Source organism: Amblyomma americanum, chromosome 3 (genome assembly GCF_052857255.1).
Source record: "Amblyomma americanum isolate KBUSLIRL-KWMA chromosome 3, ASM5285725v1, whole genome shotgun sequence".
NCBI classification, from domain to species: domain Eukaryota; kingdom Metazoa; phylum Arthropoda; class Arachnida; order Ixodida; family Ixodidae; genus Amblyomma; species Amblyomma americanum.
This window is the reverse complement of record NC_135499.1, coordinates 197,627,342-197,653,239: the sequence shown is the minus strand read 5'-3', so window position 1 is coordinate 197,653,239 and position 25,898 is coordinate 197,627,342. Positions and strand designations below refer to the sequence as shown.

General features: G+C 46.3%; 1 pseudogene across 1 annotated transcript in view; it reads right to left on the bottom strand.

Annotated features, from left to right (window-relative positions):
- Positions 1 to 303: 303 nt before the first annotated feature.
- LOC144125814 (uncharacterized) overlaps positions 304 to 25,898 on the bottom strand; it is a 173,134-nt pseudogene continuing 147,539 nt past the window's right edge. The window contains exons 2-8 of the transcript XR_013313419.1: positions 19,965 to 20,170; positions 17,732 to 17,867; positions 11,428 to 11,561; positions 8,390 to 8,600; positions 7,669 to 7,805; positions 5,813 to 6,048; positions 304 to 510 (exon numbers count right to left, since the gene is read on the bottom strand). The product of XR_013313419.1 is annotated as an uncharacterized LOC144125814 (transcript). The remainder of the gene's footprint in view (positions 511 to 5,812; positions 6,049 to 7,668; positions 7,806 to 8,389; positions 8,601 to 11,427; positions 11,562 to 17,731; positions 17,868 to 19,964; positions 20,171 to 25,898) is intronic.

The window sequence follows — 25,898 nt, the reverse complement described above, 5'->3', positions numbered from 1 at the left end:
TTTCATCGCGCTGTGATGAGGCTTGGACAGTAATCACCTCCAGGCGCACATTCTAAAACACAGAACTATGCAGCGATAATTCCACAGCGCTCACAAAACTGTCTATCAAACACGTCATGTCAAAGGAGGCCGACGTAAACGCTTGTCCACACATTAACTGTGGAGAGAGTAACAACAACAACAACAACAATAAACCAAATCACCATCAGCAGCGTAGATGCATGTAGCGGTCATCCCAGCACTGGAGTCTGAAGCACAAAGCAAATGACGCGCACGGGTCTGACGCTTCCCAGACACACGCAATTCATCCAGCTGCTGTCCTCGATACGGCGATTGTCGCCAAGCCTGAGCAACATAGGTGATACACACAGAGCGATACGCCACTGCCTTGCATTATGTCCACGGCGCATGCTCGTTGTGGTGTGCGAACGCATTAGCGAAGTAGGAAGAAGACGAACACGGCTTCCAGAGCTGTCCAGAAGAGCGTGCCGCAGCCCGGCGTGCTTCTTCCTGCAGAAAATAAGAGAAGGGGTGAAAACAAAACAGGTTTACGCGATGCATACAAAGATGAGGCAACTGCGGACGTCACAAAATAGAGAGATCTGTATGCCATTCACTGAGTTACGGCTTGAAAAGAATTTACATGCAAGCTAGCAACTGATGCAGATACGTTATTGCGCAGCAGAAAAACTTGAAGAAAACGGTGATCGGACTGAGTAGTTATCTGCGCGAGCAATTATGCCTAATGAGTTGCAGTCCGATATTGGTAGCTAGGTGCTAGTAATTGCCGTGTGAGTTGTTAGCTTTCGAAAGTTGTGTTTCTCTCCTTGGAATGGCATGAGGAATTGTGGTGAGGTTGGGGAGAAGAGCGCCCGCAGCCACAGCCACAACCCCACGCCAGCCTGAGGCGTTCACATCACGAGCCATTTTCTGCGAAAGCATGATTTGAACGGGTCCGCAGCCATCTCACGGCACTGCACTACACACAACAAAGTGATTTGCAGTACGTCTTTCCTCACGTGTGAGAATATGAACAGGATGAAAGGAAATTTTTTTTGTTAAATTAAGCCATAACAACGTTACTTCGTAAGGCATCATTATTCGGGAGTTTTAGCACAGCGTGATCTATGATCAATTGTGAGCCGCTCGCACATAATTGATTCATCGAGGCGCCGATAAGGGACGCAACCTGGGCCATACGGCATTGCAGACACCAGTGAACAGCACCATCTCCAAGCGACTCCTCGTAATTGATAGGGCAGGACGACTAGCTCCCCCGTCTACTTGTGTTTTTCGGCACGCGCTTGTTCTTTTTGGCTCGCGCTTCGACGTCGTTGTGAGAGGAACTTGGTTTGCGCGCGCGCTCTGGCCTCATCGCTTGCAGTTGGACGCCGTTGTGAGAGAACCGCGCGCCCGCTGGAGCGCTCTTCTCGCGCCTGTGAGGCTTGTTATGCACGCGCTCTCGTGCTTTACAGAGAGACTAGCTCGAGTGAGTGGCGCTAAGCAAACAGCCCGAAAATGCATTGTTCTCATCAACCCTAGTTTCGTGTAGAAGTTAAGAACCACGTGATATACGAAGCGAAGACTGAAACTAAAGGCTTCCTTCGAACGAAACTGCGGTACGAAGGCGCTTCGCGTTTTTCTTTCCATGTCTTCATATTGTGCTTGCTCAACTCGCTGTGGTTGCTTCCGCCTTGTGCGCTGGTTATACCTTTCTGTTACTTTATTCTTTTCTGTTTCTGCGATGTTTCGGTGCCTTTGGCGCTAGGCTGCTCAACCCAAGGTCGCAGGTCGAATCTCGCCGAGTTTCGATTAGGGCAAAATGCGAAACTGTATTTTGCGATTCCGGTACGTGTTAATGAATCTCATTCAGATGAAGCTAGTGTGTTTTAGCATATATCAAGGGCCCACCGGCGCGCTCCACTGTTGCTGCAGGTGATGGATCATTAGTTTTATTTTCTAATAACAACTGCAGCGCCCGGCAGTGCACCGATAATTCGAGTGCACTAAACGATTCCTGCCACCTGCGTAGATTTCTGCCGCCTGAAAGGGAATGCGTCATTTCAGGGAAGCCCACGAGACAAGCATGACGCTTCCCCGCGTTTAGGCAACCACGGTGCCGTTTCGGCCATTTATTAATTATTTATTTATCTGATACCCACAGCGGCCCTAGGCATTACGGGGGGGGGGGGGTGTTACAAGCACAAAAGTATGGAGCACAATACAAAATGAAAAACGCGGTTACATACACGCTAAAAAAAGAAACAAAGAAACATCGTTAAAATTTCTCACCGAACATCATAATCGGCACACTGTGCAGCCGTCGGGCATCTGCTCTCAACCGCAGCGCCCGCGAGGAGACAGGCGCAACGGGTACGAGCAGCACGCGGAGAGAGAAAGCGCGCGCAGCACGCGAACACGTTCAGTCAAAACGCCGGTGCGGCGTCGTGCCCGATCAATTCCTGAGAAATCCGCCGCTAGGGGAGGAGCACGGCGCTTTCGTCGCGCAGCAAACTTTAGGGCTTTAGGCTCGGGTCCCTATTGCGCATGCGTAAACGACCTCGAAAAACCATTTGCAGGCAGACACCTGCCAGCGCGCAGGCGCAGTGGGTCCCCTGTGGGAGCAGGTCACGGTAGCGGAACGCCAGGATCTCGCTACGCTAAAACGCTCTACTACTGCTTGTAAAGGTGGCTTTGTAGCAATAAGAACAGACGTGCGGTGGTGCACGCTTTACAGGCAGCCATTGGTGTGTCTACTGCAAACGCAACACTCTAGACGGCAGGGCCCGGGGGAAAGGTTACCGGATGGTCTTTGTAGCTCTAGTTACTGGGTACGTGTCCCGGTCCCACCTGGAAACGACTGCTTTTATTATGGCTTCCTCTGCAAGATCATTGGCTTGCAAAATAGAGAAGTGTGCGTCCCAGTTTCTGATCAGGTGCCACGCGTATATACATGCGCTCTAGCCATATTCCAGATGGAAAAGGGTGTCACCCATTAATACGGAAAAAGATGTGAAAAGGTTAGAGACCCTTTAAACTATTAACTGCATCACGTGGGGTCACATTAAGCTAACATGTTCCTAGGGTTTAAGAGAAGTGCTTCATGTTGCAGTAATGAAACTAAAACTGCATTTTTGGCTATCGTCTATAGTGCACCGACGTCAATATGACTTCGTACTTACTAAATGACGTTTTAAATCACTGATGCTATGCAAAAAGGTTCAACTAGAAGGCTTAAAAACGTGAGAAGCGCCGAACGGCGTAATTTCAGGAAAAATGGTTTATTTCGCCCGTTTCTTTTCCAGTATGGAAAGGACGCTGGCAATACCTCAGAGCAGAACTAAATGTTAGTCGTTCACGCGCACTAATAGCGACAGTGGTCGCTTTTACCAGCTTGCGACATGACAATGGCCCGTACAGTGGCTCTGCCAAGCGCGAGATGTTCAAAGCATGTGCATTTTTTGCGAACATTTCGGATTTTTTGTAGTTCACCTACTGCGCAGAAAATGTTTCATCAGTAAAGTCAGCTCGAAAAGTAGGAGAAAGAAGCAAATTAAACAAACTGCAGTTTCTGATAGCTCTGCAAAATTTTGGTTTCGAACTTGATAACCATTAATTGTAAGGTACTTGGTAATTTACATTTATGAGCATTTTTTTAGCCAAAAAAGACAAGGACAACCGAGAAACGACGAATACGGCGCTCTTCAGAATTTTTTTAGATTTTCAGCAACACGGAGCAGCTTAAAAGTTCAATAGTTAGTTTAGGTTACTTTGTAATTTCACAATAGGTGAATAATACTCCTAATTGCTTCAGGAAACGCCGAAAATGCTATATTTGTTTAATCTGACACTTGTATCAGTTTTCTCTAAATGCCTGGCATACAGTATTTGGCATTCTCTGGAGATACTCCAGCAATTTTTTACTTGAAGGCAATGGTTCCATTCTGGAGCTCTTACGTCAATACAGCGTAAAGAAATGAATAACTCATATATATTCAGTCTGTATCTACTCGGGCATCACAAAAGGTTGCCAGACACGTTAGATTTCACTTTTTAATATCTTATTGTTGATGCCGCTATATTACGCCCCGGGTGGTCCTTCGCAGAAGAACAGGACGTCCTAGCTGGCATCGCCTGTACCAAAAACGAATGGAAAGTCAGTCATTGAGGTACCCTCTCTTTTATTCCTTACAGTGTGCATGGTTCTTGTCCTGCAACAACAAGTATTTCTGTCTGAAAACTGGCACGCTTTGTCTAGAGGTGTAAAAGTTTACTCAGACAATGACCTGCGTCTTCATTGCTTTAGCACGCACGTATTCTTCTTTGTTGCCGATAATTATTTTCTGTGCTCATTTTTGCAGCATGTCAGTCTGTGTGTGATTTCGTTTGGGCAGGTTTTACTGCATGTTGTACGCTTATTTTCATTATCTTGTCGACTGTACTAGATGCTGGTATATTTTTGTATGTCTGGACAGCAACATGCAAGCTTATATAGAGAACTAATTACATGCTGTTTTCGGGCTGGTTAATAAGTGTATCAAAATATGCTGCCTGGGCTAGTTGGTGTATCTTGTATGGTGGAATACAGCTCAAGGAAATATGAACAGTGTATTCGTTGGAAGAAACAGCTCTGAGTCCAGTTTTCAAGATGCAACAACTAGAACCCAACAGCAAGCTTTAATAGGGACCGTGCCACCCTCGTCCCATCCATGTTTCTTTCCTCTCTATTGCACTGTTTCTGTTGATAAGGCATGCAGTTGATAAGGCAAGTAGGAAAAGAAATAATTAAAATACATGTCACACTCATTCTCACCAGATTATGCAGCTGTTGCAAATCTAGTTTGACAGAAAAATACAGCTTCTTGCTCATTACAAACGCACTAAAACTTACTCTTAAAAATATTCTTTATTTTTTTTAGACTAGAGCATACTAAAAACGCAGTAGTTGCCAATCTTGTCATTCTACCAACCAGCAGCATCACATTTTGATGCAAGCATGTAATTTCGTTTTGGTTGCCGAGTACTGCTGTAGCTTTCAGACATGCATGTGAAAAAAAAACGTCGCGTGTCCGTCGGGCCACTGTGGCTAAGTGTCTTTGTGCGTTCGGCGGCTGGCCCTCCTGTCTGAGATCAAATCCTGGCCCTCGACCGCCGTATCCCGGTGAAGGAGTTACGCGAAGGAGCCCGTGTGCAGTGCGATATATGCGCACGTTAGAGGAACTTTAAGTTATCGGAACTCATCCGGTGGCCTTGCATCACGGGGTCCCCGCAGTTCCGCTTGCAGATGCGTTACACTTGCTCCATCGTACAGTATCTAGAAACTTTCTTCGGAGGCATGTTGTTTTGAGACGTCCATACAAACAAATTTTATTCTTCAATCCACACATCAGGAATAGGGGGGGGGGGGGGGGGGGTGGGGGGCTAATGGGGTGTGAAATTTTAAGACGTTTTATGATGCATTATTTCTTCTAGATGCGTGCAGAATGTAAATGTGATTTAGTGCATTTTTCGGAGCAACACATGCAACAGAAATGGTTTTGATAGCAGCCAACGGGTGAGTGACAGCATTCAGTTCATCTCAAACTTCGACGCTTTGTCACTACTTCAGCTTGTTGACAATGATCTGGGTGTCGGGCTGCTCGTTCTCCGTGTGTTCGAACCACTGCGATGTCAAAAGCGAACACTGCCAATGAAGAGAGGTATGGATATTGGTCAAGACTGAGCATGCATGTTTTTCTTGCTTAGCTGAGATCCAGGTTGGACTGAAGGAAGCATCTCTAATGCGCACACCCCGACGCGACTGCAGCCTTACCGGATCGGCTTTCGGCTATGTGGAAGCCCGGTGTCTGCTGCGAGGCGACGAGCACCGTCTCTTCGAGGAGAGCGTCAGCAGCTTGGAGAACGTGGCCGTGCAGCGGAGCCGCAGCTCGTCGTTGTGGTAGTGCCGGGGCTGAAGCGCGAAGCGCAAGCCGAACCACGGTCTCACGCAGGCCGGTTTCGGGCTCTCGGCCCACAGGGGTAGCGAGTAACGTAACCTGCAGGCATGTGCTGCCGGTAGGGAGAAACGGAACCGCATCACTCAGTATAAGTTCGGTGAACGACAATGCGGGTGAAGCATCTGTGAGCACGCACAAACTCTGGCGCTGACATGAAATAACGCACCTCCGTCACTAAGCTGCCACACTAATGAAAATAGACTGTTTTTTATTGAAACTGTGAATGCAGTGACCGCAGTGTCTTTAGACTATGTCATGCATCGACCACTTTATTTCATAAATATTAATTCAATCTTCACAACTATGAGCTCTTAATAGGTAATATAATTTTTCACGAAAAAAAAAACGTCATAGTTAAAGAGACATCGAGAAGAAATTAAAGTCAGCCTTTATCGATAGTGTACCACGTTCTAATCACAAAGAGACCACTCTCACTGAAAGCGGAGCTATATAAGCTAGAAAAGACTTCAAAACGAAATAAAATTATCTCCGTCACCGCCTGATTTCGCTAGTAGAATGCATGCGTCGAAACCGATTTTCGTACCCAGGTCACGGAGCCCTACTCTACACCGTTATTGACTTCAAAAAGGTAGCAAATTGTTGTTTTCAGTAAGAATGCCACAAGTTTGCATCGACGGGCGGGAAGATTTTTTATATCCAACTTCCTCTGCGGCAAATGCATCTTGCGCTACCGGTGAAAACGCCATCGTACGTAGAAAGTGGCGAGGAATAATTTTTTTACTGCGAAAAATTACCGCATAAAATTGTCCTCAGTGTTCGGTTAAGGTAATTTTATGTTGATAGTTTATGGTACCGAGTTGTATTGGCTACCGGATGTATTCAGTTAAAACGTTTTTTTTTTCGCTGTTGTCATGTCGCCTTACCATAACCGGAAGCTCCCTACTAGAGGAACATAAGAAAAAAATAGTATTGGAATGATAGGCGAAGCATAAGTGCACTTATTGCAGTAGTTTACGAGTTTGATACAGGGAATCGCCAAAATATTTATGTAATATTGAACTCTAAAAATATCAGCGCTACAGAGAAGGGCTCCAAACACAGTGTCTGGCAAAGGTTTGCTTGCAGCAGCTTTGCGATCGCAGATATTCTCCCAGGAATTTTCGTAGATGTCATACTTATATTAGATTATTACACATAAATGTAGCGTATGCAGGTAGATTATGACTGTGGCGTACTCAACGTTTGACAGTGAGCGCAGCGTTGTGTGTTAGATACAATTTATTTTAACGCTCCAATTAATCGTTGTGATGCTAAGTTATCTCGTATCTGTGGAATGTCAGTACACGTCAAATCAACCCCGAATGCCTATTAATCCGGAGCCTTGAGCTTTGGTGTCCCTCACAGCTCATGTGCAGATTCGGTGCTTTAAACCCCCAATTCACAATTCATATGCGAAGTTTTTTTTTGTTTCAAAGTGGTTAAAATGATGCTCTTAGCGAATGTTTTTGATATGTATGAAGGGTTTAAGAAAACCTGTCAGCCTGCCCAAAACTTTTCGTTTTATATTAAAAAAAATTCTTTTTCGGTTGCGAAAAAAAATGTTCTCATCAATTTAATTATATTAGTGAGCGATCCTACTGTAAAAGCGCGTTTCAGTTAAAACCCGCTTCTATGCATGCGAAACGCAAAAAAGCGCAGTCAATGGGCGCACCTCGTCGTCGTTGATGAACCACTCAAGTTCAATCTCGTCCGTCGTCATGAGGGCGCTGCAGTTGAGGTCGATCTTGTCGCCGACCGAGTAGTACGGCTTCACCCCCGTCACCGTCGGCGCGTTCTCCTCTTCGTATGCTGCGCACGCACAGAAGGAGAAGGACATTCCCCTGCTCCGTTAACAGTTTCATCCGTAAAAGGATATGTACGTACTATTTCTCTCCGACCTACTTCTGGGGCGCAAGTAATGTCATCTACACAATGAAACCCTACAAAGAAGCGAGCGCTCACTTGCTTTTGTTGATTTTTCTTTTTACAAAACAAGAATATTTTCCACAACTAAACGCTTTTGCATTTTTTCCGTTAAGCTGCTCGTGCGCTACCCTGTTGTTTTTAGTACATGTTGCAACAAAATGATTCCAACAAGTAGAAAATACAACAAGGGCAACGCCCCAGGTGTTCTCTCCGCAAAGCGTTTATAATTTTCCGCATGCACTCATTGCCAGCTTACGAAATAGATAGAAGCGCATGCGGCGAGTACAGCGCCGGGAAAATAGCACAATTCTTATCGAGTTACATCCTGTATTCTACTCTTTGTCTTCAGCGCAAGTGATGCCGCTACCAGCGACAGCAGGAAATTGGTGCCGCTTAATCCAAAGACATATTTCGAAACAAATGAAACAAGGAGGAAATGTGAGCCGGAAATGGCAGCGTGTGCGCACTCTTCTCGGTGGCGGGGTGCCTCTGGGTGCCGATGAGGAGCTCCTGGCTGCTGCGCGAGTGGTTCTTGTTGATGGAGGAGGAGCAGCGCAGCCTGAGCAGGCCGTGCGCCAGGTGGCGCGCCGTGATCTGGAAGCGCAGCGTGGACACGGACGCCTGCAGAGCGTTGGCGCGCCGGTACGGGCCCTGCCGCGTCACCTGGTGAGCCGGTGCCTGCGGTATAGACGGGCATGCGAGGCCAGCTCAGTGCGCGCCTTGGAGCGCACTTGTCGACGGGATGTCCGAGACCTGTGCCACTGCAATGCTGTAAGCATTTTTTGAGGGGTTGCCTATACCTAATACAGTCTGTCTTAAACCCTCTGCGCACAGCAGTGAAATCCAACAAGTGTCATGCCATGTAGGCAAAATAGAACTGCAAGAAGAAATGTTGGAAGTGAAGGCGCTCATATACTGCCGTTAGGGCTCTTGCCATACCACGTCTTTTAGCTTTGAAGGGTTAGATTTGTTCACAGTTTCTCAGCCCCCTCCCCTCTCCTCTACACCGCCCAACCCCCCCCCCCCCCCCTCCCTCCGAAAAAAAAGGAAAAGAAAAATGATGTCTCCGAGGGTCAGGTTTCTATTTATGGCAAAAGGCAATCGCTGCGTCACAATGCCTACATGGTACGCTTTTCTTTTGGTACGCTTAACGGTATGCTTTACGCCGCGTCGCGCATACTTTCTGGACACAAAACATGGGCATGGCTAGTGCGTGAATGCAAGTGCTTTGTGTTACTCTCGTACCATTTCACTAGAAATTGTTGGTACTACGTAATCACCGAAGACAAATGACGACTTGAGAATGAAATTATGAGCATTATACAAAACCAGAAAAAGTTGAAAAAAACCCACCACGCTTCAGCCTCTTAGTGAGCGGAGGAAACGTATGTTCTCCTGCAATGCACATTACAAAAAGCGCAACGATTCGAGCACCGACTGCCATGCTGTCCGGATGGATGAAGAGGTGCTAAGAGCGTTACTTTTGGAACGGGATGCTGACGGGTGCCAGCAGGATCTATATTTTGTTCTCGTTTTATACATTTCACCTAAGCTTAAAGAGTGCTTTTGTGAAGTTCCCCTTTTTCCAATACGATTGCCCCTTTTTATTTCTAAATGCAGTTTTTTTTTTCTTGCTTTGCTCCGAAGCCTTTCACCTAGCGGGTATTAGGAAACTATGCTCACCAAATATACAAAGCAAAGCCGAAAGAGCGCTACAAAGCTGCAAACCAGTGTACGCTTTAAGAGCGGCAACAATGTGCAGAAGGCGAGACAAGCACCCGTCAGCAAAACGTTTATTCGCCTTGAGACAGGGTCGCGACGAAAAGAAAGACCCCTCAGAACACCTCAAACATTCATATCCAGTCCTCGAGGCGCCGCTTGCATTATACATAGGCACAGCCGTCTCTCCACCGAAGGCCCGTCTGAATATACGTCGAGCGAAAGTAGCAGAATGGCATTTGGTGGGGGCGGGGTGGGGGGGGGGGGGAGAGCATGAGAAAAACCGCTTCAAAGACGGCAACGAAAGTATCAAGGGAGACGACGGTGGCAGCAAACTGTAGCACGCTTCTTGGGAGGCATTGGAGAGTTAAACATTTAGACCCATTCGCATCTCGCCCTTGTAAGTGCGTAAGGCTACCGCTGCGATGACAAGCAAAACGTAGTGATCCGTGGGGGCCTCTTTAGCGGCAGGAAAGTGAAAATGCAGACGACAGAAAAGGAATAAGGCACGATGTGAATACGATGGGTTTGAATTTTTGGAAAAAACGTCTGTGTTAATTAATATTTGATACTCGCCTTGCTTGAGTAGAGTACGCGTTACAAAATAGACACTTTTTCGCTAAATGAAGCAGGTGCAGCTATTGGAACATTTTACATGGCGGGAAGGAGGCTTTGTGCAGGGTGCTAGGTTGACATTTTTTCGAAGTATTTTCTGAAGTTCTTCAGACAAAATGACACGACAAATTGCAACAGTTACTGCGGATTTATACTATTTCAGGAAACAGGGTAAATTGAATACATCAATGTGCATAAATATTGACGACTTATGAAAGGTCAAGTCATGTTTCATTTAAATTTTGACTTACACTGGAATATTAGAGCGGCATTGTATTATGTTTGCGCTACTTTTGACTGGATTTTCAGCTAGAATTGCCTAGAGATAAAAGGCACTCACAAATTGTGAATGTCGTAATGTCCACTTTACTCTGCATTCTTCATTGGGGGGCTGCACTCAGTATTCTCGCAACCGCCATAAGCTCACTACTGTACCTGCGAACATTACCGTACGGAGCATACGAATAGATTAGACTAGGATTAAAAAATTAGAAGTGCGCATAATTTTTGTTTTGTAGTGTCAGTGACAAACTGATGCCGACGTCTTTCATGTGCTGAACATTTAAAATTTGTCGGAAACTAAGCGTATTTCGGAAACCATCGATGCCACTCACTCGCACCTGCTTATTAATTGGGAAAAAAAGGAATGTGTGTATTGCTACATTCAACTGACGCCGCGCTGCTAGAGAAGAAAATTCACGGGAACGTGTTTACCTGTTGCCGGAAGTGGTTCTCGAAATTAATACAGACAGCCATCCGCTGCACAGGTCAGTGGTTGATAACCAAGAGCAGCGACCTATAATTCTGCCCTTACCGTAGAAGTCACGTACTCGGAGCTGTATCCTTTGATCATCAAAAACGTGTGAGAAAACAAAAACATTAAAACATGTACTGAGTCATGGCGCGTTCACCATGGCAAAGATGGCAGTAAAAAGGCAGCTGTAAGCTCGAGATGACTGCACCATTTTCACCCTTCGTAATTGATGCCATGATCTGATTTCGAGCGTTGCTATTATTGTAACAGCGTTGTCTGCCAGGACGCTATCAGTGCCGAGATGAGAGAGAAAACCTCGAAGTCAAAGTTGCGGTCCCGCGTGCAAAAGAGATACTGTAGGGATCGTTTACAGTTAGTTGCGTAAATCACCAGGTGCGCTACGGCGTCCCCACTCACCGGCTTCCCGTTGACAAACCAGTTGAGAAAGGGCGCGGGCTTGGAGGGCCTCGACCGACAGGTGGCGTTGAGCACGTCACCCAGCTGGTAGCGACCGCGCACGCCCTCAATGACGGGCCCACGTTCCGGCAGAACTGAAGATGGGGAGCACAGACAACCATGTAGGAAAGTTCTGTACCTTCACTGTAGCACTCGCCAGCGTCGTTTCTTTATCGTCCAGAAATGTAGCATTGTCCATTTCTGGACACAGACATTGGTTTATAACATCTTTTAGTGAGTGCTTAATTCAAGGTTCCACTAAATCTTTCTTTCTAAAAAGATGGCATGCAAGCCGTCATTCGATTCCGAGGCGGTTTTGAGGCTGAAAGCTTTGCGGCTTTGGCTCTAGATGCCTTACCAAAGTAGTCTCGTCACAGTGCACGCAGACAGCCGGAAAGCCCTCCAGGACTTCGCCACCAACATGCTCTCGCGACATATCAACGTCAAGCCCAGATAAGCTGCTTCCTTCACCAGCACTCAAACCTGCACGTCCTTCTGGAATGGGCCCCCGCTAACCGGAGAATAAAAGCGAACGAACGGGCTCATGCCTTCACTGGAGTCAAGTCTCCGAGCAACCCTACCTCTTGGCCAGATGATTACAAATCCAAGGATGAGCCGGCTATTCGCCGAAAACACCGTAGAGAAAGTCTTAAAGAACAATGACACTCCCGCCGCATCCTTCGTTCCCCTCCTCGACATCTTACTCGGCACGAATCTACTCTCAATAGACAAGCGCAAATTCTCTGCCACATGTGACCTGTACAACCACCACATACTCAAGCGCTCTGTCTGACCACCCTCGCTGTCTGGTATGTGGCGCCTACCCTGACGAACCACACACATATGGCACCAATGTACCCACGTGCCACACACTCACCACACGCTACCACCTACGCAGATCCCTACCCACCCAGGTGCCCTACTCTTGGGAGAGCTGGGTCGCTCCTCCTGTTGCACTTCGCCCAATGTTGTATGCCCTGCTCGTTGTCCATATCGCACGCGTGTTGGGCGATGTGGGCTCTGAATCTCCGACTCGAGACGGTGACCTAGACCATGGTAGGAAATTAATTTTTTTTCTCTCTCTCCAGATGCCTATGTTACCCCGATCTCTTCTCGGTAGATGGCTTGCTGTTGTTTACATGATATGTCACTCTATGTATGCAGCGTGTTCAATAAAGTTGAAAAAAAAAAATTAACCGCCACCTCACCCTAACAAAGTTTATAACAATGGAATACGCATAAGTACATTTACCCTCATGGGCGATTCCAAGCGGCTATAAAGAAAAGTTTTACGTTTCCTATACGTGTGCATCTTGTTGTAGTAAATGGAATGGAGTGATCCTGGCTTATTGACCAAGGTGTGCTTATTCTTCGACCACGCAGATGCTAGAACAAAGGTTGAAGGCTGTTATAATAATTTATTTGATTCAACTGTACAGCTACCATCTGCGAGAAAGCAATAAAAGAAATTAAAAGCTTGAAACAGAAGTAGAGTAGCTTTCTACTTCATGTCGCACGGAGGTGAGATGATCTTAAGTAGAAGGCCTCAAAAACATTACCTAACTTCAGGAGTAAACTAGGGACGAGTATGACGCCGCTGAAAAGAAGAGGTGGTTACAATTTAATGATGGTTAGAATAAGTGTTAGAGTTAACTGTCAGATCAGTGAAGTAACTTCTCATATACATGTTTATTATGCTTTTTTTTTACATTTAGAGCGTGTTGACCTGTGGGTTTTCTTATTTCAAGAATTTTTGATCAAGTTATTTGTAAACAGTTACTTTAATAGGAGGGAAAGTTGGGCTAGTTGGGTTACGTACATTTTTAAGGGAAAAAATACAGCGCGAACATAGACGACGGACGAAGAAGAGGTGCACAACACAAGCGCTGTCTCGCAACTAAAATTTTATTCAAGACGAAAACACATATATAAAAGCGTCCGAAAAAACAGCAAAGTCAGCAATCACATGAGGCAATCAAGACTTGGAACAAACTAAAAAAAAAAGCAGACCAGATAACGCAGGGCGCCCTTTTTTTTTTCTTCTATGACCCAAGGCAAATCAGGTGTTGCACAAAAACCGTATCTCCGCATCACATAGTGTGATAGAGGGCTGACTGATGCACGTGTTAATCTTCTTCTTTATAAAAAACGCTTCCATGATCTCCCTAGTACGTTGGTCGCGGTGCCGGTACAGTACCTCGGTTTTCTGAAATATTGCCTTACAGTTGTCTTTAGCTTCGCACTGAGCGCAATGTTTAGAAACATCTGACGATGCGTTTTCGTGCTCTTTTAGTCGGATATTTAAGCAGCGCCCGGTTTGTCCGATATACACCTTTTGGCAAGTGAAAGGAATCTGGTAGACCACCGAATGCGCACAATCCACAAATCTTGATCTGTGCCGCACCGAACACATAAAGGGATGCATTTTTTTTCTTCCATTCTTGGACATCAGTCCCAGTTATCGGACACAGGCGTTGAAGCTTTTGGGGTGCTGTACAGACAACGTCGACATTAAAACGACGAGCAACATTCCTCAGATTGTGCGCCAATCTATGCACGTAGGGAACGGCCACTGCTCTCTTTTTGGCTCCCGTTCTTTCACCTCTGTTCTTGGTCCGGAGACCTCTGAAATTGCCAATTAGTTTTTCGCATGTTCGTGATATCACAGAGACGGGGAAACCTGCCGCGGTCAGTCGCTGTACTTGCAAGGAAACACCGTCTGCGACGGAGTGCACACAACATTTTTCTAGAGCAGATCTTAGGCAGGAGAGGGCTATGCCGTTTTTTACCAGTTTTGTGTGCCCTGAGCAAAAGTTTAGTATCGGCTTTTTGGAGCGCGGTTTATTAACCCAACAAGTGTGGCCCTCCTTGAACATCAGTCTTAGATCTAGGAACTGAAGTTCATCTTTTTCCGGCATTTCGAACGTGAAATTTAGACCCATTGCGTTCTCTTTAAACACTTTCAACACATCAACCGCGCGCCTAGCGTGCCCTCCCTTTTTCATTAGTATTAGAAAGTCATCTACATATCTCCAGATCTTAAAAGCAAGACCGTCAAAATTTTCCTTGATCGCTACATCTACTTTTGCAAGAAAAATGCTACTGAGTATCGGGGCTACACGAGAACCAGTACACACACCCTGTGTCCGATGACTGGGACTGATGTCCAAGAATGGAAGAAAAAAAATTCATCCCTTTATGTGTTCGGTGCGGCACAGATCAAGATTTGTGGATTGTGCGCGTTCGGTGGTCTACCAGATTCCTTTCACTTGCCAAAAGGTGTATTTCGGACAAATCGGGTGCTGCTTAAATATCCGACTAAAAGAGCACGAAAACGCATCATTAGATGTTTCTAAACTTTGCGCTCAGTGCGAAGATAAAGACAACTGTAAGGCAATATTTCAGAAAACCGAGGTACTGTACCGGCACCGTGACCAACGTACTAGGGAGATCATGGAAGCGTTTTTTATAAAGAAGAAGATTAACATGTGCATCAGTCAGCCCTCTATCAGACTATGTGATGCGGAGATACGGTTCTTGTGCAACACCTGATTTGCCATGGGTCATAGAAGAAAAAAAAAAGGGCGCCCTGCGCTATCTGGTCTGTTTTTTTGAGTTTGTTCTAAGTGTTGATTGCCTCATGTGATTGCTGACTTTGCCGTTTTTTCGGACGATTTTACATATGTGTTTTCCTCTTGAATAAAATTTTAGTTGCGAGACAGCGCTTGTGTTGTGCACCTCTTCTTCGTCCGTCGTCTATGTTCGCGCTGTATTTTTTCTCTTAAAAACAGTTACTTACATGAATCGAACAAGAAATTAGAAATTTTAGAGAAAGTAAGTGCAGCGACTCATTGTATGTGCCACCTTCTTATGGCTGCGGGCAATGTGTTTTAATCTGGAACAGTCGCCGACTCAAAGGTTGTAATATAAAAAGTTTCACGTTCCCCGGGCACTGAGCTACGTTTCCCATATCGGCAGCGTGTCGGGGCAGCAGTAATGAAAAGGTCGGCGCCTGCGGCAAAATTACCTTCCTGGGTAAAAACTCGGGAGCTTATGTCGTCAGTTGAGTAGAATGTATGAACTCGGGCAATTGGTTCTGAAGCTTTGGAACCTACAATCTGTGGCTACAGGCGACTCTTTATGGTGCGAGGCTAGCTCTGCATCGCGACGCCAGCAGTACACTTCACGTTAAAATTGCGAGAGCGCAAATTTGCAGGTGCGTTGTGTTACCATTTAGTGCCAAAACGCTTTGTTCGTAAGGCTGTTCTAACGCACACAAAAGTTGCCAAGGAAACCAGGGTTTTGTACACCCTCCACATCCCACGCACACGCAGGCATGCACACACAAGCGCGCGTCTAATATTCATTTAGGCTGACACAACAGCAAGTAATGAAGCAGAAATCGGGCAGCTGGCAAAGCTCGCACCGACAATGAAAGACGCGATTAAATTTATCCTGTAGTAAAGACTCATGTCACGAGTCATTTGTCGCAACGACGGCCGACTAAGGTACCTCTGCAGGCACCCCAAATGTGCCTGGCGCCAAAAAAAAAGATATAGAGAGAAAAATTGTAAATAAAATGGTCACAATTGTCGCATGACCTGAACCAACAGAATCAATATGAAGATCGCGCCCACGTGCGCTAAACACGAGAAAGGAGTGGCCTCCAAGAAACCATACTGCATCCCAAAAAGACAGGAAAAAGGAGAAAGCCTGAGGGCTCAAGTTTTTCGCCTCTCTTGGCTGACCATCGTATTTGTGTGAAGCAAAATACCAGCCAACAAATTGTTTTTACTAGCACGGCTGCTGCACTGAGAAAAGCTTGGGCGAGGTATTTTTTTATTCCAAAATTAATGCGGGTTCATATCGAACTGTCCGATTGGCTTATAGACATCCTGGCAGAGAGGAACCGGAAACTACAAGCGTTCTCTGCCTTTGCCGCGTTTGTGTAAGGTCATTTATACGCAGATTTAATTATATATTTTGACTTTCATTTTATGTCTCCTGTCCCTTATTCCCGCCTCAAATTCAAATTAAATATTTAAGCTACCGTGAGAATGATTGGATCGACGTGCATTTTAATATAGCTGCCTTCCAGGGCTCTTGCAGCTGCGTGTGTTGTCTTAAGGTTTGGTTTCGGTGTCGCCTGGTATTACAGCGTACATCGAGATCTTGTGGCTGGGAGAGATGCGAGCCGCAAGCGCCTACGCTTGTTGTGTCGTTTTCGTTTCTATATGTCCTGTCCTGTCTTAATCGCGCAGTCCTGCCTTTTATTGAAGCGCACTATGGTTGCCCTTTTCCTGCGTCTCAGAATACCAAACGCAGATGCTTGCATAATTAGGTAGCACGCAAGCAGGTTATTGGTGTCTCCACAGAGTTATCGTTATCACAGAAAAGATTTGCAGTGCTGCAGATGCTGTAATAATATTGATGGAGTAAAACGGCAGCATCAAGACGTTTCACAACTTTTTCTGAACATTTCCTGCTCAATATTTTGTTTAAATAAAGCAACAAATGGTATTATAACGCAAATGTGCATTTTCAATTGAGCAACATTGAAAATAATGTGACAGAATCCGGGCTATCCAGAACGGAGGCATATAAGAGCTACGCCGGAAAATTTAGACTGCACAACTATGAGCTGCATTCCTTCCTTTCAGTACAATAATTTGCACGCTCTCATGTTAAGGCAAAACAATTGTTATAGTTTTGAAATGATGTACGCTGAACTTTGAGAGTTAGCACCAGCGTAAAGGACGAAGAAATTAAATAAACACACACCAGAACCGCTGGCTTTTACGTGGTGCTATGTTTCAAATACGAATAACCAGCTCGCCCAACTTTCTGCATCATTTAGCCAAACTACAGACAGTTCGTTGACGGAACTTTAGGATGGAAATTGAAACCGCAGTGCTGTAGCGAGTTTTAAGGCATCTAATAGGGCATTTTAATTTTTTTGAGGGCAGTAACGATAAAGGTCGAAATTGCGTCACAGCTTAGAAAGCGGCCAAAAAGCACATTGATAAGTTCTAATGCATTATTTATAACCGCACAAATCTTTAACCATTTATTCCGCTTTTCTTCACCAAAGCGCTCGCTAGCACGCACAGACATACATGCATGTGCAGCGCATACATTCAGTTTTTAAACAAGGGCTCTCCATCGGCTTCGGTTTACCGTGCAAACCAACAAAGCTTCAAGCTGAACTTTACTTTTTGCGCAGGAATCGCCGCATTAGCCATCGTAAGAAAAACCGCCGACTCACCGTAGATGTTGAGGTCCTTTTCGAAGATGATTGTGCGGAATTCCGGTCCCTCGGTGGACACTTCGCAGCCGTAGCTGCCTTCGCTGTTGAGGTCCGTACGGTCCAAGAAAACCCGATTGTGATTGGACTTGGACAGCTGCACGCCGGCCAATCATGATCAGTGACACAAAAGATTGCTACGAATACTTCGGCAATCATGCATCGCAAATACGGCCAAGCAAGATATCTCGACAGGCGCAGCAGAAACATCTAATCAGGTTTGGTGAACACCAGATATATTCTTGTTGTTACTGTGTTAAAGAAACACTCACGGCGAGTTACAGAACTGCTTTGTCTTGATGCGCTCATTTTTAAAAGCAGTGCGGTAAAGTAACCATAATTGCTAGTGGAGGTCTGAGCGCAAAACCGAGGCAGTGACTATGATGCTCACCGTAGTGCTTAACTTTAAATTGTTGAGCATGAAATGCTTTAGCTACCATTATAGACAAACTGAGACGAACATCGTCCGAAAACTGCGGCAAGCATACATTATAACAGGAAAGTAAACTATGCAAAACATTTCAAAAATTCCCCTATGATTAGTATCCGGCAGGAAAAATCACTCCTCGCTTAAGGCAAAGCTCTTATGTGCTTGCTTACTATTATCGTTCTTATGTTACCCTACTGTGTGTTGATCATAATTGTGTCCAGTGATTACTTTGCATTAACAGCGACTTTCACCCGCTAATTAATAATGCTTCTTCTGATGCGTGTGCTGTGTGTTATGTGTTGTCTCTTGTGTATACCGTAATTGTATTTTGTCGACCTGTACATCACCACTACAAGTGGTTTCTTAAAATTTGTGAAAAGAAACAGCCGGCGCAGCTACCAGTCATCAACTTCTTCATTATTATACATGTAAATAGATAAAAAAAATACTTTATCGTAGCGTATTGCCAAGAGAGATACAAACCAGTGCCTGCGCTAACTGAGCAACTTCCTTTCCCAATCCCATATACCAGGCATGCTATGGCCGCAGCCTCTCGCTTTACATGTTCTAATTGGTAGCCTTTCGTGCTACATATGTCGAACAAACATGTTATTGCTTACATGTTTGTTCTGCGCTTCCTAACGGCCAGTGCTAGTAGTCACTTGCTCGCGGTTAAATCACCGTCGCCGTCATCGTTTAGCCGTTCGCTCTGCACTTTAAATGCTCTGCGCCAGTAGCGCGCTGCCGCCGTGGCCAGATGATTGGGGGGATAGCAAGGCTCGCCTCTGTCGCCAATAGCAGCTTTATGTGTAGCCGCACACGAAGGTGAGAAGGCGGCCAAGGTGGCCTAACGCGCTCCTGGCTCCTAGGCCAGAAGAAGAGAGGACGAGTGCTATGGCGCAAACAGTGAAAGCGGCGAGGGACGTTGAGCCCCCTACGCCGTACGAAAAATAGAAGAGAAGCAGCTGACCGCTGCCACACGTAAGACGCCAGGAGCGCAGAGAGACCCCGAACGCGCTGTCGAGGTAATACTTGTAAAAGCGGCTGATGGCGGTGGCTATTCAAGACGCGAAGGCAGCAACGGCAACCATGAGCGCTGCCCAGGCAGAGTAAGAGATGGAGGCGAAAGCACTGGCGTATACAGCTTCCCAAGGAATTAGCCAGCGACCCAGTGCGGCTACCACTATCTATGAGCCTTCCTAGAGTAAGCTACACCATTGTTGTAATTAATTTCGTGCTTACGCCTGTTCTAGACGAAGAAGATAACTTATTTTAATTCCTGCCGCTTGGAGTTATTTGACGAGAAGCAAAATGACAGCAGTGGTTCCTTTCTGGAATGCGGCTTCCGCGATCTCGTGTGCGATAGGCGCAGCGCATTATTTATTTATTCATACTGTTAACCCTCTGCATGAGGGTCATTACAGGGAGGGAAACATATACAGACACAAGTGCAATTCTCTTCGCTAAAAAAAAGAAACATTATTTATCCGCTAAGCCACTGCGGCTGATACACTAAACAAACAAGGCCTAGCCTGCAGTGCCCTTACCTATACCTTCTACTGGTACTCGCATGCACCCGCCCTTTCTCTCCTCATCTGCTTTCATTTTTCCTCTCTAATTATGGCCAGGTCACTTTCTCTTCAGCTCTGGGTCTTTCTCTGTAAAGTGGACGCAGCTTGTACAGAGCGAGGTCTGTTTGAGCCTCTTTCGAGGCGTGCACGCAGAGGCGACTCGTGGGAGTAGCTTCAGCCGCCGCGGACTCACATTGACGTAGAGCCCGACCAGGTCGTACTTCTGTCCCGGCGGCACGTCGCTGGGCAGGTACCGGTAGAACTCGACGTTGTTCTTGTACCACTTGACCGAGTAGAGCTCGGCGCCTTCCAGGTTGTACTCGCAGAGTAGCAGGACTGGTTCTCCGCTGATCACGGCGCCTGGGACGTCCACGCGCTCGAAGCGGATGCTGCGCGCCCCTGCGTTAAATGAATGAAATGAAATTGGTTGTAGGGGAAAGGAAATGGCGCAGTATCTGTCTCACATCTCGGCGGACACCTGAACAGCGCCGCAAGGGGAGGGATAAAGGAGGGAATGAGTGAAGAAAGGAAGAAAGAGGTGTCGTAGTGGAGGGCTCCGGAATAATATCGACCACCCGGGGATCTTTGACGTGCGCTGACAACACACAGCACACGGACGCCTTTGCGTTTCGCGACATCGAAACGCGGCCGCCGCGGTCGTTTTCGAACCCGGGTACTCCGGATCAGCAGCCGAGTGTCCTAACCACTGAGCCAGCGCGGCGGGTGGAGATGAGCATGTGCCTTCCTCAGTGGGGGGAGCGGACGTTGGCTAGCAATGCTTCAGGCAGGGCTCGTTGGTCGTACTTCTTTGCTACTAACTTCACTTTAGTTAACATTTCTTAATATTTCCAGTACTTACTATTTATTTCATTGTTTACAATTTTTTTATTACTTCGTCACCCCTAAAAAGAACAAACGGGGCTTTACTCAATCTTAACTCCACAGAAGAAAACAAAAAAGGCTTAAGAATGTGCTGTTGGTAGTGTTCGTAGAAAGCCATGCCATATCGTCGATGCGGTAGTCTTTTTGCCCTTCATTGCTACACTGTGTGCAAAAGTAGCGTCAATCTGGCCCACGACAGCCTCATACCGGATGAACAGGATGCAAGGGGCAAAAATTTTTAAGAAGGTACAAAAATAGAGGTTTTGTAAAAAAAAACACGAAGTAGAAGGTGGCATCCGAGGTGTTTGCGCGATCGCAGGTCCCTCTGCTGTCGTGTTTTTCGTGCTAAGAACCTTGTCACTACGTGCGTGATGGGATGCAGCAGCGTGTTGCAGTGACAACACGAGCTGTAAAAGCTTGGTTAGCAAGCTGCGCCTGTGTCAGCTGGTTAACAGCCTCCTCGTTTCACCACCATTCCTTTACGCATATCTAGGTGATGTAGGTCCTTCAGCGCGGACTAGGATGGCTTTATTCAGAGCACCATGCCCTTCCTACTCCGAGAAAACGGGATTTGCTCACACCATCATACATTCGTGTCAGCGTCTGAAAAGCTCCACACTCGGTTGTGATTTTTATTACATCTCGGAGCGTTTTCCTAAGCCCTCCAGGTAACTCAAGTTCTAATAGCTGTTAACATTGAGGAAAGCGAAACTGCTAAAAAAAGAAAGAGAAACTAGCTTTCACGTTCTTTTTGCCAGCCAGAAAAAATAACGGGTTTCTTCGCAACCAGTGCTCAATCGTTAGAAGAACGTACTCGTGCCATCCATACCCCACCGACATGAATGTCTATACGGCGCCCTGTTTGCTCTATCTCCAAACTCTCCGGTTCCATAGTGTCCAGAGGGAACCAGGGAGCGAACCTGGAAGCGGGCGCGCCTGACGCCGCTCGCGTGTGTGATAAATATTGCGTTCGGAAAAAAGGCATGGAAATCTCACCTTGGCAGAGCCGGAACGCTAGCAGCTTTTGTCACGGACTGGCCGAAAATGCGCGCGCAACGCTTGATTTACGACCGGCTCGGTTGCCTTAAGGTGTGCTCGTCTGCCTGCGCGGACGAGGAGCGCCGCTCCTGCGAACGCTCCCCCGGAGACGCAGTCTGCGACGTCTGGAATCTCCCGGAGCTTGTTTTGCCTTTTTTTATGCGCGTGTGTTTTTCAACTTCGCGTAGCTCAAAGTTCGTTGAGTGCATTGCTGGCGCGCAATCGGATGCGTTGGCAGTAACAATAAATCAAGAGGGTCATAAGTTGTGTGTACGTCTGTCTGCTCGAGGACACCGAGATGGCTGCGTCACGTGACTCGAGAAGACGGGAATCGCCGGAAAACAGGGGTGGTTGTGAAGAGCGCAAGTGCGAACGAATACGTATGCGTTACTTTTTGGAAGATGAAGAAAGTTGGAAAAGAGGCGTATGTGCTTCTTTGAACAACAGCGCATGCGAATGAAACAGGGGCTTCTATGAAAATTCTGAGTGTAGTGCATTCATGCTTTGACTGTCGTATAGCCGCATAACTTGAAAATTGATGCAGCACTTAATGTCGGTTAGATATTTCCGTGTTTTCTTCTATTTTTAGGTGAAAGGAAGAACCACCACTGGGCTCACTGATAGTGACAGTCGAAAGCATAATATGAAAAGGCTTGTGTTGTGACGCGAACGAGGCTTACTTCAACGAATTACGTTCCCGAAAGAGGAGCGGAATGATATTGCGAAGTAAAAAATTTAAAGCACGACTACGATTGACAGTGTTGACAAGAATGGCTGAAACTGAAAATGCTATGCGAGCGAAGGTTGTTTGAACGGGTTTGCGCATTGTTGGTAGGTACGAGGATGATGGTAAAAATGTGTAAGCCTAATGTGATAAAGGCAAATTCACCCGTAAACAACGATGCAAAACTTGCCTGAAAATAAAGACAATGATTACAAAGAGAGTATGGTGGCACGTAAACTATACTAAGGTAAAAAAGAAAATTTAGACATGCGCTTACGTATCTGAGTCGCTGACATTCAAACAGCGTGAGTTGTCGTTGTAGCCTAGAATATTAAAATTGTGCGAGCGCTTAATTGTTGGCATCGTCTCTCCTCGTATGTTACTGAATTAAATACGGTCCCGTGAATGCACTAGTATCACACAGAAGCTGTTTATTGTCACTGTAGCAAAGAATCAAGAAGGTGGCCGAGGTATGTTGAGTCAGTGACGTCACGCGAGGGGACCCCTGCCTAACGCGAGGCTTACACCGAGCATCTGGCTCAAAGGCAAGTACATTGCCAGAATGCAGCTCACTGCGCATAATTTGCCAGCTCGCACAGAAAAGTGCGAGGCAGCGTCCGGGGCGCGTGTCCACTAGCGTCATCCGACAAGCTTCTAAGCAGGCCCAAGGAGGGCGCGAGAACAAAGAGAGCTCGGTCTGAATCTAAAATAGCACTTAACATGCAAATGCCGCCTCGGCGGACGCAGCCGCGGAGACGACGCGACGCCTGCCCCAGCTGGGAGCTTCTTCCAGGAACAATCCATCAATGAGCGGTTCGCTCTGTTCGGTCCCCGGGCGCTTCTGCGATGGTCCGGCTACAGCGTCTGCCGGGGCCGCGACCCCATCAACCTGACACTGAGGACTCCCGAGGAAGGACAACGGAGTTGGCGCCCCCCGAGTAAGTACTCTGAATGCATTCTGCGATCGTCGAAATTTGCACGCCGCGTGCGAAGGGAATGTGTCGGAGGATTTCGCCTAAAGAGGGGCCGGACAGTGAACGATAGGTGCGGTACACATCGTGAGGCGGGAAATTCACGTTGCGCTTTAGGGACGGCCGCTTTTGTAAGACTGCTAAAAAGAGTGCTTTCCTTGCGGATAGATCAGAAACAGACATGGCTGAATATTAATCGTAACCATAGCCAGAGGAGTTGCTAAACTCTTAGATTGCGGCGCTTCTCAAGCTTGTACATGTAAAGCATGGCACCGCTAACCAACTTCCGGAACAGCGACGAACTGCAAAGACTGCGCTAGTAGGGCAAATGAAAGACAAGACTGAGTAGATAAACCGCAGCGATCAGGTGCAAATGACGTGGCATTTTTCGTGTTGAGCATTTTGTACTCGTACAGTCAGTCATTCGCGGTTCCTGAAAGACATGTATCACTACACTTCACTACTGATATGTGAGGAACCATTGCACGTTACTAATAGGAGTGAAATTAAAATGAAATTAAGCCTGCTTATTTTTCACCGCCTACTGTTCTTTTTTTCTTATAAGCACTATCCTCATAATTTAGTTTATGAATATTCAGAGCCGCTGGTAAAAATTGTTCATATCTTCAAGCAAGAAGAAGGGCAAGAAACACTATACTGGTAAAACCGCATTTCGTGTAAACAAAGTTTGGGAAGGTTGTCTAATACGACTCCCACGTGCTAAGAAACAAACACGTTGAATACTACTTTCACCCCGCACTCGCATGCATGCCTTGAGCGCAAAAAAGACAAAGTTCGTTCCATTAGCCGCGCGAGACATAGCGCGCGCGGAACAAGGCGGGAAGGAAAAAAGGAACGCGCTTTCAAAAGCCGGGGCGCAGCTTTTCCTAAGTCCGGCTCAGCTCGCTTTCTTCAGGGGAGGAAAGGAAGAGAGGGAAGAAGAAGTAGAACAGCCCCCGGTAAGCGGGTGACGGCGTTGGCCAGCGCGGAATTACATTCTCCCGGTCGGGGAAGAGCCGCCATTAAAGCTCTTCATTGTGATGCATGCGGCTGCCGCTTGAACTGCGCCTTCTCCAAGACCCGTGCAGCGTCGCCAATGCCCGAAAAGGAGCAGCGCTTCATCACGGTAAGCGCACATGCGGGAAGGCTCCTTTAGTCGGTAGCTCTTGAAGACGCGACTGCAACAGGTGCTGTGAGCATATCTAGCTTCACTAAATCAATAAATAGGTGCCAAATAGCCAATTGTGTTCGTCCCCAGCTATGAGCGGCGATTTAATATCGTTCATTTGTTGTTGTATTGTGTCCCCTTTCGCAGCAACATTGAAAAACAACCCCCAGTGAAGTATTGTTGTATTTCCTCCACATGTACCTTCATGTCTTGTAGTTCTACGTGCGTCACTTGACACACTTGAGAGCTGAGATATATCTCCAAAAAATATGCATTCCATAGTACGAAGGAAGACAGCTGCCGCCGTCTTTGGTTCGAATCAAGTCTGCGGTGTGGTTGTGTTTTCTGATAATTTCTGAACAAATATTTTCTGTGTATTAGCTACTAATTTTCATGCGACAGCATTAAGAAGGTCAAAAAGGTGAAAACTGCCCGGCGCTTGTGTCATGCCTCCACCTGACAACTCTGGCATGTGGAGAGAGGTAAATACTCCTCTTTTCATGTAGGGAACAGGAGGATGAGGTCGGAGTAAGAATGACAGAAAAATTGTACAAGGGAACCAATTACGTCTAGAAAGAAAATGAGAATAGAAGCATCACTGGAATCCAAACGGAATGAATACAATCAGAATTCGAATAGATTGCTTAGTGAAAGACAATGAAATCAGAATTGGAATAGACTGGCGAGTGAAAAAAAAATGCTATCGCATTTCCTCTGCATCAATCTAATAGATTTCTCCAACTTTTTCTAACCCTAGTCAACGCTACCCTTGAAATATATTCACAAAAGTTACTGCCCCTATGCTTTCCTGTGTTTCAGTGGCTGTTAGCTTCTTGATATCTACGTCTTGACGAAACCCCTCACTCCTTCACTTTGTCCGCTTAAAAGGTGTGAGTAACCGAGATTACGCCGCATGGATAGATGCCAGAAACTGCTAACTTCATTTAGGAAGTATGCCTTGGCAAATCTTCAATAGCCGAAAGGTAACAAGAAAGCGGTCCCACTGTGTGTCTAGTAGCGATTATGGAAGTTACCGTTGGCGCAACCTTATAAAGAACCGCACCGAATTCAATATCATTTAGCGGGCTCAATACATTGGTACACGGCGTTCTTCTACAGAAAATGTCTGCAAAGCTACAACGTACTAGGAATCAAATTTTAGCATAATGTATACCTTACGATTTGTCGCGAATGTTCATATTTTAATTTTCTTTATGTGCAAGCTTTGCCAAGCCAAACAAGGATCGCGAATGCAGACGACAGCGGTGGAGTGGAGACAGCACTGTGTGATGTGCGCCATTTTCTCTGCAGGTATGTGTATTTATATATACCAAGCAACCTATA